Here is a 12100-nt window from a genome sequence, read left to right on the forward strand (position 1 = left end):
AATTAAAGCTCAGATTACTCATAATTCTAAGCTTTATCTCGAGATACTTCCTTATACACAAATTCTCTAGAATGTCTCAAGAAGCTTTCTGTAGAATGTCTCAAGAAGCTTACCTTAAAATCTTAGCTCAGAATTATTCGTGGTTTGGCCGGAATCATCAAAACATCAAGACTGGCTCAAGCTTACGTGACAGCTCAACCCTTTTGTCTTTTCTTCACTCTCCAGCCCGATTCCTTGGAGCTTTTTCTTCGGGAGCCCTACCCTGAAAACTAGACTCTCAGAGCTTTCAGGTGGCTTTGGAATTACTCAAAACTCACGAGTATTCTAGGAGAAATCCTCATCCCAAGTTGATACTACTTCCAGACTTCACTATCCGACAACACCTCCTCCTCTTGGAACTTCATGACCGACGCATGGTCTTCTCCAAATCCACTTTCTCACACTCTTACTTACACTCTTTGAAGAGGATTTAGCTTATGAATGGAAGAGGCATCTTGTGGTGGTATTTATAGGCTAAAGGAAATGATCCTTATCATCTTTACCAAGCCTCCAATGCATTACACTTCCTACTTTGGGGTGTTTGCACCATGTTTTACCACTGCCTACTCTCTTGACATTCACCTACTCTCATGCCACACACCTACTTGAGTTGTCTTCCTCATGCGTAAGACTTTCTTTTCATGAAACTTCATTCGTCCAACACCTACTAACTCAAGTCTAACCATCTCTCAGTACAACCATTTGTCCGAGTGAGCTCATCAGCCTTGCGTAACGCAAGCCTTAGTACCGCTCCATCGCTTAGTTCCTGCATCTATTGCTTAGCTCCAACTCCCCATCGTTTAGTCCATCGTGCAGCTTTTTCACAGCATCGCTTAGTTCCATCGCTTAATGAATCTCTCGCTGTCTCTCGCTATAATCGTTTAGTACCTACGTCCATCGCTTAACACCAACGCCTGATCGTGTAGCTCAATAATTTAGTAAACAATCTCCCTCTCAACAATCTCGCGCATAACCTATCACTTAGCTATCACCCCCATTGTTTATCTCATCGTGTAGCGCTGACGCCTTATCGCCCAACGTATCCGCTCATCGCTTAGCGTCATCGCCCAGCATCTGCGTCTATCTGCTAACGCCATCGTTTAGTATTCCACCTATCGTATAGCACGTCCACTCATCGTCTAGCGCAACACGACTATCGTCTAGTGCCCACGCCCATCGCGTAGCGCCATCGTGTAGTCCATCGCTTAGAGTTTGCGCATCGTTTAACGCTTGATGCTATCGTATAGCACGTCCACTTATCGTCTAGCACAACACGACTATCATCTAGTGCCCATGCCTATCGCGTAGCGCCATCGTGTAGTCCATCGCTTAGCGTCTGTGCATCGTTTAACGTTTGACGCTATTGTATAGTGCTATCGTTTAGCGCTATCGCCTAGCTTCTACACTTATCGTCTAGCGCTTACACTAATCGTGTAGTACTTACTGCCTATCGTATAGCCCGATCGTCTAACACGTCACTTCTCATAGTTTAACGCCACGCGCATCTTCACCATCGTCTAGCCCGTCGCTGAGCTCTATGCATTTTCTATATGATCGCCCACCTCATAGCTATACGCTCGCCTACCTTGCTGCTTATTTGCTACACAATCGCCTACCTCATCATGTAGTTTCGCTCATTTGCTACACGATCATCTGCTTAGCACTCAACATCTCACTTTCTCTACTCTCGCTCATACAAACTCAACGCATGAGTAGCTCTTGGTAACGGCTCATACGACACTTAGCCTCATCTCATGTGTTAACACCAAATGCATGGTTCCTTTTGACTCCACACTAAGCGAAATTTCACTAAATAAGGCTTATCTCCAAACTTTTCAAGGAAAATCTCTTCAACACTTAGTTAATTCCCTTAATTACTTTCACTTAGTTAATTCCCTTAATTACTTACTTAAATAGGGAAAATGGATATCCAGGTTTCACAATAAGGTTGAGAAACAAAAGAAACACGAGGTTGTTTAACACGTATACAGACATCACAAGACAAAGAAGAAATATTAACATTATGGAATAAATGGGGAAACAAATATCTCATATATTGAAAACTTGGATGTCCAAGTGATGCGATGTTTTATTAGGTGGAAATATGAATTATATGAGTTGATGGATTGCGTTGTGCACTCAAGTTTCCCCAGAGGAATCCAAGTATAAATTCCTCTGAGTTTCCTGGTAAGTCCAGGGTCGAACACAGGGACTTGTGAAAATAGTTGCGTTGGAGATTTTTATGAAAACTTACGGTAACCAGTTGAATAAATAAGTGTTGGGCTGTTGTTGCGTTAATGAAAATAATAACGAATGCAGCATAGTTCGAAAAGAGTTGGTAAACGGGAAATACGATGAATATGCGGTGAACGGGTTGAGAAGGGTTTCGGCTAACACTCCCTAGGATGCGTTCATGCCTTGCGATCATGCAACATGCATACAATAGTAAACCACCTCTTGGCGTGAATGCCACGACTTCTAAGGCTAGAACGCATGCGATAAATATGTGATAGGTCAACAGGGTTTACACATAAACCTCTATCTCTATTTATGCGATGATAACATGACATTCACAGAAATTTGCGACCACATAGTATCATTCCTATTCCTAGGATACATGCGATGCAAGTTGACAAACAGAGCTTATCTCTAAGTCCCCATCTCTTGTTTATGCAAGCCTAATCTTGCTCTTTCGAGTCCAGATTCTAACCTAGCTCTCTTGAAACATTAGGTTCTTTCTTTAGATTTTCTCCTCGAGTAACTCTAAAGGGGTATTTTGCACAACATAAAACAAGACAATCGCAAGCAATGAACTTCCTAGATCATGTTAGCTTAGTTCTTCTCAACCCATTCAACTAGTTTAGCTACTCATGCGTATTAAGAGAGTGAGCAGATGTAGAAATAAAACTTCCATTGAATAGATATAAGATGAAGTACAGAATAACAATGCAAGTATATTAAAGAGCCTGGAACAATTTCTTGCTGCCAGGCGTTACACTGTTTCTACTCGTGCTCTAAAGATATTCTCGCTTTCGTAAGAGTCGGCCCACTCTCTGCTCTTACGCCCCAAGGTTCTCTCTCGAGCTGCCTTGGACGATCTCCGACGTCACCACTCTTCTCTTGCTCCACCGTAAAATGGAAAAGAAAACTATGAACAGAGGTATGAACTTGTAATGGTGATGAGGTAATCGACTGCTTAACCCCTTCTCTAAAGAATGCACTTAGTATTTATAGGGCATCAAGGTGAAAGGCGGCTTCTCTCTCCTTGTTGTACAGATAGGACAACTTTAATTCCTGACTGATGCGACGGATAATTGTCACCGATAAAGCTAGATGTACTTTGTGACCGTTATCGGCTGTCAACTTAATTTGGATCCAACTGCCGCCAGCTTTCTGTCCCATCGATCTTAATTGTCCTTTTGTCCGGATGCGTCCACCATGTTGCGGTGATTCTTCTTGCGTGAATGTTTGCGAGCACGATCAACGCAAAGTCTTGCGGTGAAGTTGCGCTCGACCAATGTATTCCTATGATCACATTTTTTGCATTGCTTTAACGCATTATTCTGTACAAAAATATAAAGATCAACTGCTCTAATGCGTTAGACGCATGCGACCATAATATTACAGAATTTATGCTTAATGGATGCAATTTAACATATTTCATCAACGCAATCCAACATTGTTTAAGGATTTAGCACTATGATAACGTGCATTTCTGCCCATTATCACACCCCCAAATTTAAACAATGCTTGTCCTCAAGCATAAGCTAAAGATTCCTTTAGCAAGTTAGCCACAAAGTTCTTTCCCTAGATTTCTCAAGGATACTTCGTTCAAATTCTATATGCCAAAATTTCCTTAAGTCTTATTCAAATCTCTTCCTAAAATACTTCTAAGACTTAAGGATTACAAGCTTAACTTTCAACAGGACTTTACTGAATTCTGGAACATCGCATGATTTATTTCAAAAAGAAATTTTTTCACCGGGGTGTCAAATGATTTATCCTTGCACAAAAAATTTTCTTCATTGCTATTTTTTCTGACCTTGCGCCGATCCGAGTGCCTTTCCTTCGTTTTGGCTTGCCCCCACGGTCCTTTGTTTTGGCTTGCCCCCACAGATGTCATACGGACATCCAACTACGAGCAATGCACTCTTTCTCAGACTAAACTCATACCAACTTGGTAGTGGAGTTGCGGTCATTTATTTATGCGTTGATCCTAGTTACTTTCATTTTGGCTTGCCCCCACATGTGTCATCGGACATCCAACTGCGGGTAAGTGCCTTTCACAACTTAACTCTTATCAACATGGGTTTCCCATTGCGTTGACAGTGGAGTTGTTATTCAATTTTTTTTTGTAGCAAGGTCGGAAACAAATACACCACCCCCAAATTTAAAATACGGCAATGTCCACATTGCCAAAAGTTAAAATAAGTCATGCGATGGTCATAGAATGCGTTGTAAGGAAAATTTGAAACGAAAGCTAGCAAACCCCTAACTTCGAGAAATATTTCATGAGGTGACTATCCTAAGAATTACGTTGACTCTAGTATATACAAAAGAGATAGAAGCATATTTTTCATCATTGAAATCATACTTGGCAAGAATACATGCGGTAAACTACTAAAGTTATCTACTTGTGATATGTTTGTGGTAGTCAAGGAGGATGTGGTGATAAAATTTTGAAAAGTAATATGCAATGTGTTAGCGCAAAAATTGAAGTAAGGATAAGGAAGAGTACTCCCCCAAATTTAGCGCTGTCGCCTGCATTGTATTGACGCATCCATCTTGCAGCAATCATTTTTCGTTGGGTTGCGGTGATGGAATAAGATAAGTGCTGCTTCGCGAAACATTTTCGCAATCCAGCACCTCGATCGTTGTAAGGAAATAAAAGTATTTTTTTTTATAGAAATAGAAGTGACAAATGAAAAGATAATAAAGTAAGGATAATTCTGAGTAGTGGAGAAAAGAGTTGAAGACTTGAGATTTTCCAAAACTTTGCATCCCTGATAAATTGCGATCATCTGATAATGCAGGGAACACCTACTTCCTTCTTCATTCAAGGTTTCTTAATTCCATGGAGTCAACTTGGCGATGTCAGTCTTCTCCATGGTATGCGTTTACTCGCTGCCCATTGACTTTGAATATGTTGGTTCCGTTGTTATTTGATAATTCCACTGCGACATGCGAAAGTACTTGTTGAATTATGAACGGTCCGGACCAACGAGACTTTAGCTTTCCGAGGAAGAGTCACAGACGTGAATTGAAAAGCAAGACTTTCTGCCCTACTTGGAGGTTCTTACTGCATATGTGCTGATTATGCCAGCGCTTGGAGCGCTTTTTATAAATTTTCGCATTTTCATATGCGTTGTTCCTCCATTCTTCTAGCTCGACCAGTTGCACTTTCCGCGCTTCCCCTGCTTTCTTCAAATAGAAATTCAGTTTTTTGACTGCCCACAATGCTTTATATTCCAGCTCGAAAGGCAAGTGACACGCTGTGCCGAATACCAACGCATAAGGGGACATACCTATAGGTGTTTTAAATGCAGTTCGGTATGCCCATAATGCTTCATCAAGCTTCATTGCCCAATCCTTTCGCAAAGGTTTGACTAACTTCTCAAGTATCAATTTAATTTCTCGATTGGACACTTCAGCTTGGCCATTTGTTTGCGGATGGTATGGGTGGCCACTTTGTAGAGGATATTGTACTTGCGCAGCAGCTCCTTTATATTGTAGTTGACAAAGTGTAATCCTTCATCATTTATTATGGCACGGGGAGTTCCAAAATGCATGAAAATATTTTTCTTCAGGAATTGGGAGACTACTACCGCATCACTTTCGGCGCATGCAATTGCCTCTACCCACTTGGAGACATAGTCAACGGCTAATAGAATATAGTGCTTATCGTTTGAAAGAGGAAATGGTCCCATGAAATCAATCCCCCATACGTCAAAGTTCCAACTCTAAGATAGTATTCATTGGCATTACGTTCTTCCATGAAATGTTGCTGGTGCGTTGACACCGATCACATTTCATTGTGTAGTCAGCAACATCCTTAAATAATGAAGGCCAGAAGAATCCACTTTGTAAAACTTTGGCTGCAGTACGTTGTCCTCCAAAGTGCCCTCCATATGGCAAATCGTGGCACTGCGATAATATGCGTTGTTGAGCAGCATCTGGGACGCATAGTCGAATGATTTGGTCTGCGCCTCTTTTATATAGATTCGATTCATCCCAATAATAGTGTCTGCATTCATTCTTGAGCTTCTTCTGTTAATGGTAGGTGTGATCTTCAAGAACGTATTCACAAACCAAATAATTAACGATGTCTGTATACCAGGGCAATTCTTCTATGCGAAACAGCTGCTCGTCCGGGAACACGACACTCACTTCAGATTCATTGCTGCCAACCTCAGGATTTTCTAATCTGGACAAGTGATCCGCAACTTGATTCTCTGTCCCCTTCCGATCAATTATCTCGATATCAAATTCTTGAAGGAGGATAACCCATCTGATCAGCCTTGGCTTTGCATCCTTCTTTGTCATCAAATATTTGATTTCCGAGTGATTAGTGTGAATGAGTACCTTAGTTCCCAATAGATATGCCCGGAATTTTTCCAACGCAAAAATTACAGCCAGGAGCTCTTTTTCAGTGGTGGTATAATTAAGTTGAGCAGGGTTCAGAGTTTTACTCGCATATGCGATGGGGTGCAAAATAGTTTTCTTCTTTTGCACTAATGCAGCTCCCATCGCATACCCGCTTGGGAGTGTCCAATCTGGCTCAATCAGAACGGGTGCGGTAATCAGCACATCTTTTAAAATTTTGAATGCGTTGAGGCAATTGTTGTCAAATTCAAACTTTCTGTCTACCTCTAACAATGCACTTAGTGGTCTTGCTATTTTAGAAAAGTCCTTGATGAATCGTCTATAGAATCCGACATGCCCTAAGAAGCTTCGCACAGCCTTCACGTTGGTTGGAGGTGGAAGCTTTTCAATTTTATCAATCTTTGCTTTGTCCACCTCCAACCCTTCTCGGGAGACCTTATGTCCCAACACTATTCCCTCCTTCACCATGAAGTGACATTTTTCCCAATTGAGCACCAGGTTCGTCTCTTCACATCTTTTCAAAATTTTCTCCAAGTTGGCCAGGCAGAATTCATAAGTGTTCCCATAAATGGAGAAGTCATCCATAAATATTTCTACTGAGTTCTCGAGATAATCTGAAAAGATCACCATCATGCACCTCTAGAACGTGCTTGGCGCATTGCAGAGGCCAAACGGCATGCGGCGAAAAGAAAATGTCCCATATGGGCAGGTGAATGTGGTCTTGTCTTGGTCTTCAGGAGCTATCATGAACTAATTATACCCAGCATATCCATCCAAGAAGCAATAAAAATCGTTCCCTGCTAATCTGTCCAGCATTTGATCGATGAATGGCAAAGGGAAGTAATCTTTTTTTGTGGTCGCATTCAATTTGCGGTAGTTCATGCAGATGCGCCATCTAGTGATGGTCTTTTACGGTATTAATTCATTATTCTCATTTGGGACTACCGTCATTCCTCCCTTCTTCACAACACATTGCACGGGGCTGACCCACATGCTATCTGCAATGGGATAGATAATGCCTGCATCCAGCCACTTGAAATCTCCTTTTTTACGACCTCCTTCATCGCAGGGTTAAGTCTGCGTTGATTTTCAATGGTTGCTTTGTGGTCGTCCTCAAGACGAATGTGGTGCATGTAGTACGCAGAACTAATTCCTCTCATATCAACAAGCGTCCAACCGATTGCTCGTACATGCTTCTTGAGAATTATCATCAACGCATTCTCTTGATCTGTGTTAAGTGTGGAGGAAATTATCACTGGCAACTTCTCATTCTGCCCCAGGAATGCGTACTTCAAATGTGTTGGTAGAGTTTTTAATTCAAGGGTTGGTGGTTCCACGAGAGAAGGTTGCATTATTTTTCTTTCTTCTTTCGGCTCTACTTTTTGCATTGCCATCAATCCTTCTTCTTTGTTTGTTTTTGCTACGATCGCATTATAGGCAGCTACGGATGCATTGGCATCCTCTTCTTCACATTCTTCATCAGACTTTTCTTCTTCAATCAAATTTAGGTCATCATCAGAATCTTGCAGGTCTTTCTCATTAGGAAATTTCATGGCACGAATTATATTAAACTTGGGCTTCTGTCTATTTATGCTCAAAGTGATTTATCCCTTGTGCACATCAATTTGAGCATGACTCGTTGATAGGAAAGATCGTCCCAAAATGATGGGCACATCTTTGTCGGCCTCATAGTCTAGGATGATTAAGTCAGCTGACAAAATAAATTTATCAATCGTGATCAACACGTCCTTCACCTTACCCTCTGGATGAACTAGAGATCTGTCGGCCAATTGGAGAGTCACGGATGTGGGCATAAGTTTCCCCATATTTAATTGTCGAAAGATTGACAGCGGCATCAAATTTATGCTGGCCCTCAAGTTACACAGGGCTTGCCCAATATAGAGTTCTCCTATGGAGCAAGGAATAGTGAAGCTCCCAGGATCGCTCATCTTCGGTGGGATAATAGATTTGGAACTTTGCATTAGTGCCACCGTGGCAAATTTTCCAGTGCCTCTCTTCTTAGTTACCATGTCCTTCAGAAACTTGGCGTAGGCAGACATTTCCTCAATCACTTCACTGAAAGGAATATTAACATGTAATTGTTTTAACATAGATAAGAAGTGTTGGTATTGTACCTCTTCGTTTTTCTTCTTTCTTAACCTCTGAGGGAAAGGTGGTAACTAGACTTTCACAGTTTCTGTTTCATTTGACTTTGAGGTCGACGCAGCCTCAGGTTCCACTACTTCATTCTCTTTTTCTTCTTCTTGCGTTACCACAATCTCGAGTTCAGTTGCGATGGAAGTTGTTCTACTCTGATCCTTCTTTTCTCCCTTCACAGTTTTTCCACTACGCAATGTCACAACCTGACATTGCTTCTTACCTGATCCCCCTGGGTTTCGTGGAAGCTCGGCTGAACTTGGCAACACCCATTGCGGTCTACTTTTGAGCTCATTCGAAATCTGGCCCATTTGCAATTCAAGGTTGCAGATGGACGTTGCATGACTTTGAAGCACTGTCTCGTTTTTCTCTATGTATTGCTTCAATAGACTTTCTAGAGAAAAAGATTGCGGTGGTTGTTGTGAGCTACTTGCTTGGTTGCTTTGTTGACCGTTACTGCGTTGAAAGAATCCTTGTGGCCCTTTTTTTTGCTCCATAGATTGAAAATTTTGTTGTTGATTCTTCCAAGAAAAATTGGGGTGGTTTTTCCACCCGGGATTGTAGGTGTTTGAAAAGGGGTTGTTCTTTACAAAATATACAGATTGTGGATTTTGCGAGCAATCTTCCATTGCATGTCCATCACCGCAAGTCGCACACCTTGCGATGTTTTGACTTATTGTGTTAATCTACCTACCTTCCGGTGTTGGGCTACTGATCGTCATTCCTTGAATCAAATTCATCATTGCGGTCATTTGGTTTTGCAATGAGACAATAACACCGTTATTTGCGTCAGAATCCTTGAGTCTTAACCTCTAGTCACTTTCCCTTCAATCTTCATGATTCTTGGAGATGCTGTCCAGGATATTCTTAGCCTCATCATAAGTCTTGTTAAGCAGACCACCAGTTGCTGCCGCATTGGTAGCGGTGCGGTCTGCGAAGCAGGATTCAAACCGTGATAGAAAATTTCCATTTGAAGGTGATAACTTGTAGAAATACAAGTTATTTATACTGCCTTATTTAGATATTGCGGCCAAAAGAAAGGAAAGTTGAGTCAATTGTAGAGAAATTAGCTAAGAAATGCAAGAATTATAAATTATCGTCAATACACCCACTACCACCATTGCGATGGTAGAAAAGAATATTTCAAGTCTGTTTTGCAGAAAATCAAGTCACCGTATGCGTTCGTGGCTCAAGATAAAAAGAACAACGTATCTACGTCACATTGCGCCAATCATTCAGGAATGAATAGACAATAAACGCAATGACGACGCATGCGACAATCGATCAAGAGCTTTGCGATCAACGCAACTTCAACCGCATGCAGTAATAAAAAATAACACCGCATGCAAGCACACGATCGAAAGATGAAAATGAGAAACTCAATCGCAGAGGATTTTGACACATGTACAACTAACCGTTGTGCATTTTCGATGGATTGATTGCATAACAGAAGGAATATTTATTCCACCATTTTCGGAATTTTCATAACAATAAAGTGGGGACCACACGACAGAAAGTCAGAGCATTCATCTATAAATACCCTCAGAGAATTCACTGAACAGGGATATACTTGATACGAGGCTATTTTGATATTTTTATATTGAGAGATACTGATCTGGGTGCTGATTAGAGAAGATCTGGGAAGAAAAGAGGCAAGGCCGAGAGGTGAGTCTCAGGGCGAAGCATTCCAAATCCCTCCATGAAGCTCTATACCTAGATCAACTCTACCGGTTGAGCAAGTCTGAGAGGGACGCTCATCCTTCCATTCACTCCATACGCCGGCAAGCGATTTCTCCATCCAGATCTATGTCAAGACGTTGGCACTCTTCTGCATTTGTTTCTATCTCTATCATCAATTGTATTTCATCTTCTTAGTCTAAATCATTCCCACCATGTATCAGATGCTTGATTCTATAATTAAATGTCATGATCATTTTCATCTTCATATTTCTGTCTACTTCCGTTCCTCCATTAATCGCTTTCTCCATGATGTTTTCTTAATCCCTTGGTAATTAGAATGAATTAAACAAGTAAATTAATTTGTGCTAAAGAAATAAATATGTTTAGCTAGAGCATGTTAAACGACATCTTCACCTGTGAGAGCAGAAGTGAAGATGCCATTCTGATATGTCGAGAGAAGGTTAGAAGAATGCGTTAACTAAAGCGAGAAGTACTTCCAGAGATGGAAAAAACCTTGCGTTCATTACGTTCATCCCTGTTTCACCACAGAGATTTGGGAACACGGCTGATCACCGAAAGGTGTATACCAAGGGAAAGCAGAACCGTAGTTATATCTTTAACGCAATTAATAAACTTACGATGTTTGTACTAATTATCTTTTCTCTTTCTGCTTCGTACATAAAGCCTTGCCACCGCATAACATGATTCTTTGTATAATCTTCACAGTCAGTCTCAAACTCGGTATCATGTATCATGTAACCTATATCTTGTATCATATTAGCTTAGGTTTACTTTTATCACATTTTATTTTATTACCGCAATTTTACTTTACCGCATATTTTACTTTACCGTAATTTTAAATACCTGTATAAACCAATCTTTTATTAATTGAAAAACTCCTAGTCGCATATATCAGAAACGTAACGCATTAACTACGCAATCCCTGTGTTCGACCTCAAATCACTCCGAGAAACTTGTGGTCAAATTATACTTGGTTTCAACGCAAGGAAACTTGTGACAGCAGAGCATACTACAAGCATTCCATTAATAACACATACATCTAGAAGTAGTATCGCATCATTTTATGTTAAACTTGCGTTATAATCATCCATGCGTTGTGTGACATAAGATAATAAGACCACATTTCATGTTATCAAGCATATATTATGTGACTTGTTCATTCATTCATATTCATCATTGTCCTTATGCTTAAAGATTAATTTTTATGGTGACAAGTTTATGGACAAATTTTATGTCAACAAGTTTATGGATAATTTTTATCGTTACGGAAGGCAATCTGGTAGCCCATTATGCGGACAATCTCGGACCAAACTTTTAAACCTCGCCCAAGCATCGCTAAGCGATTCGTCCATATCTTGTTCAAAATTAGTAATAAGCTTCCTTCATCTTGCGTTTTCGGTAGGTGGGAAATACTTCTTCATAAACTTCTCCACCACCTACTCCCAAGAAGTGATCTCTCCTGGTTCGAGTGAATAAGCCCATTTCCTAACCTGATCATAGAGAGAAAATAGGAACAACGTTAGTCGAACTTCTTCAGCAGAGATGTTCAGGAACACAAAAGTTTTGCAGATGTCAATAAAACTTCAAAGATGGGCGTGCG

Source organism: Benincasa hispida, chromosome 2, assembly GCF_027475165.1.
Source record: "Benincasa hispida cultivar pf3 chromosome 2, pf3_genome.v1.1, whole genome shotgun sequence".
NCBI classification, from domain to species: Eukaryota; Viridiplantae; Streptophyta; class Magnoliopsida; order Cucurbitales; family Cucurbitaceae; genus Benincasa; species Benincasa hispida.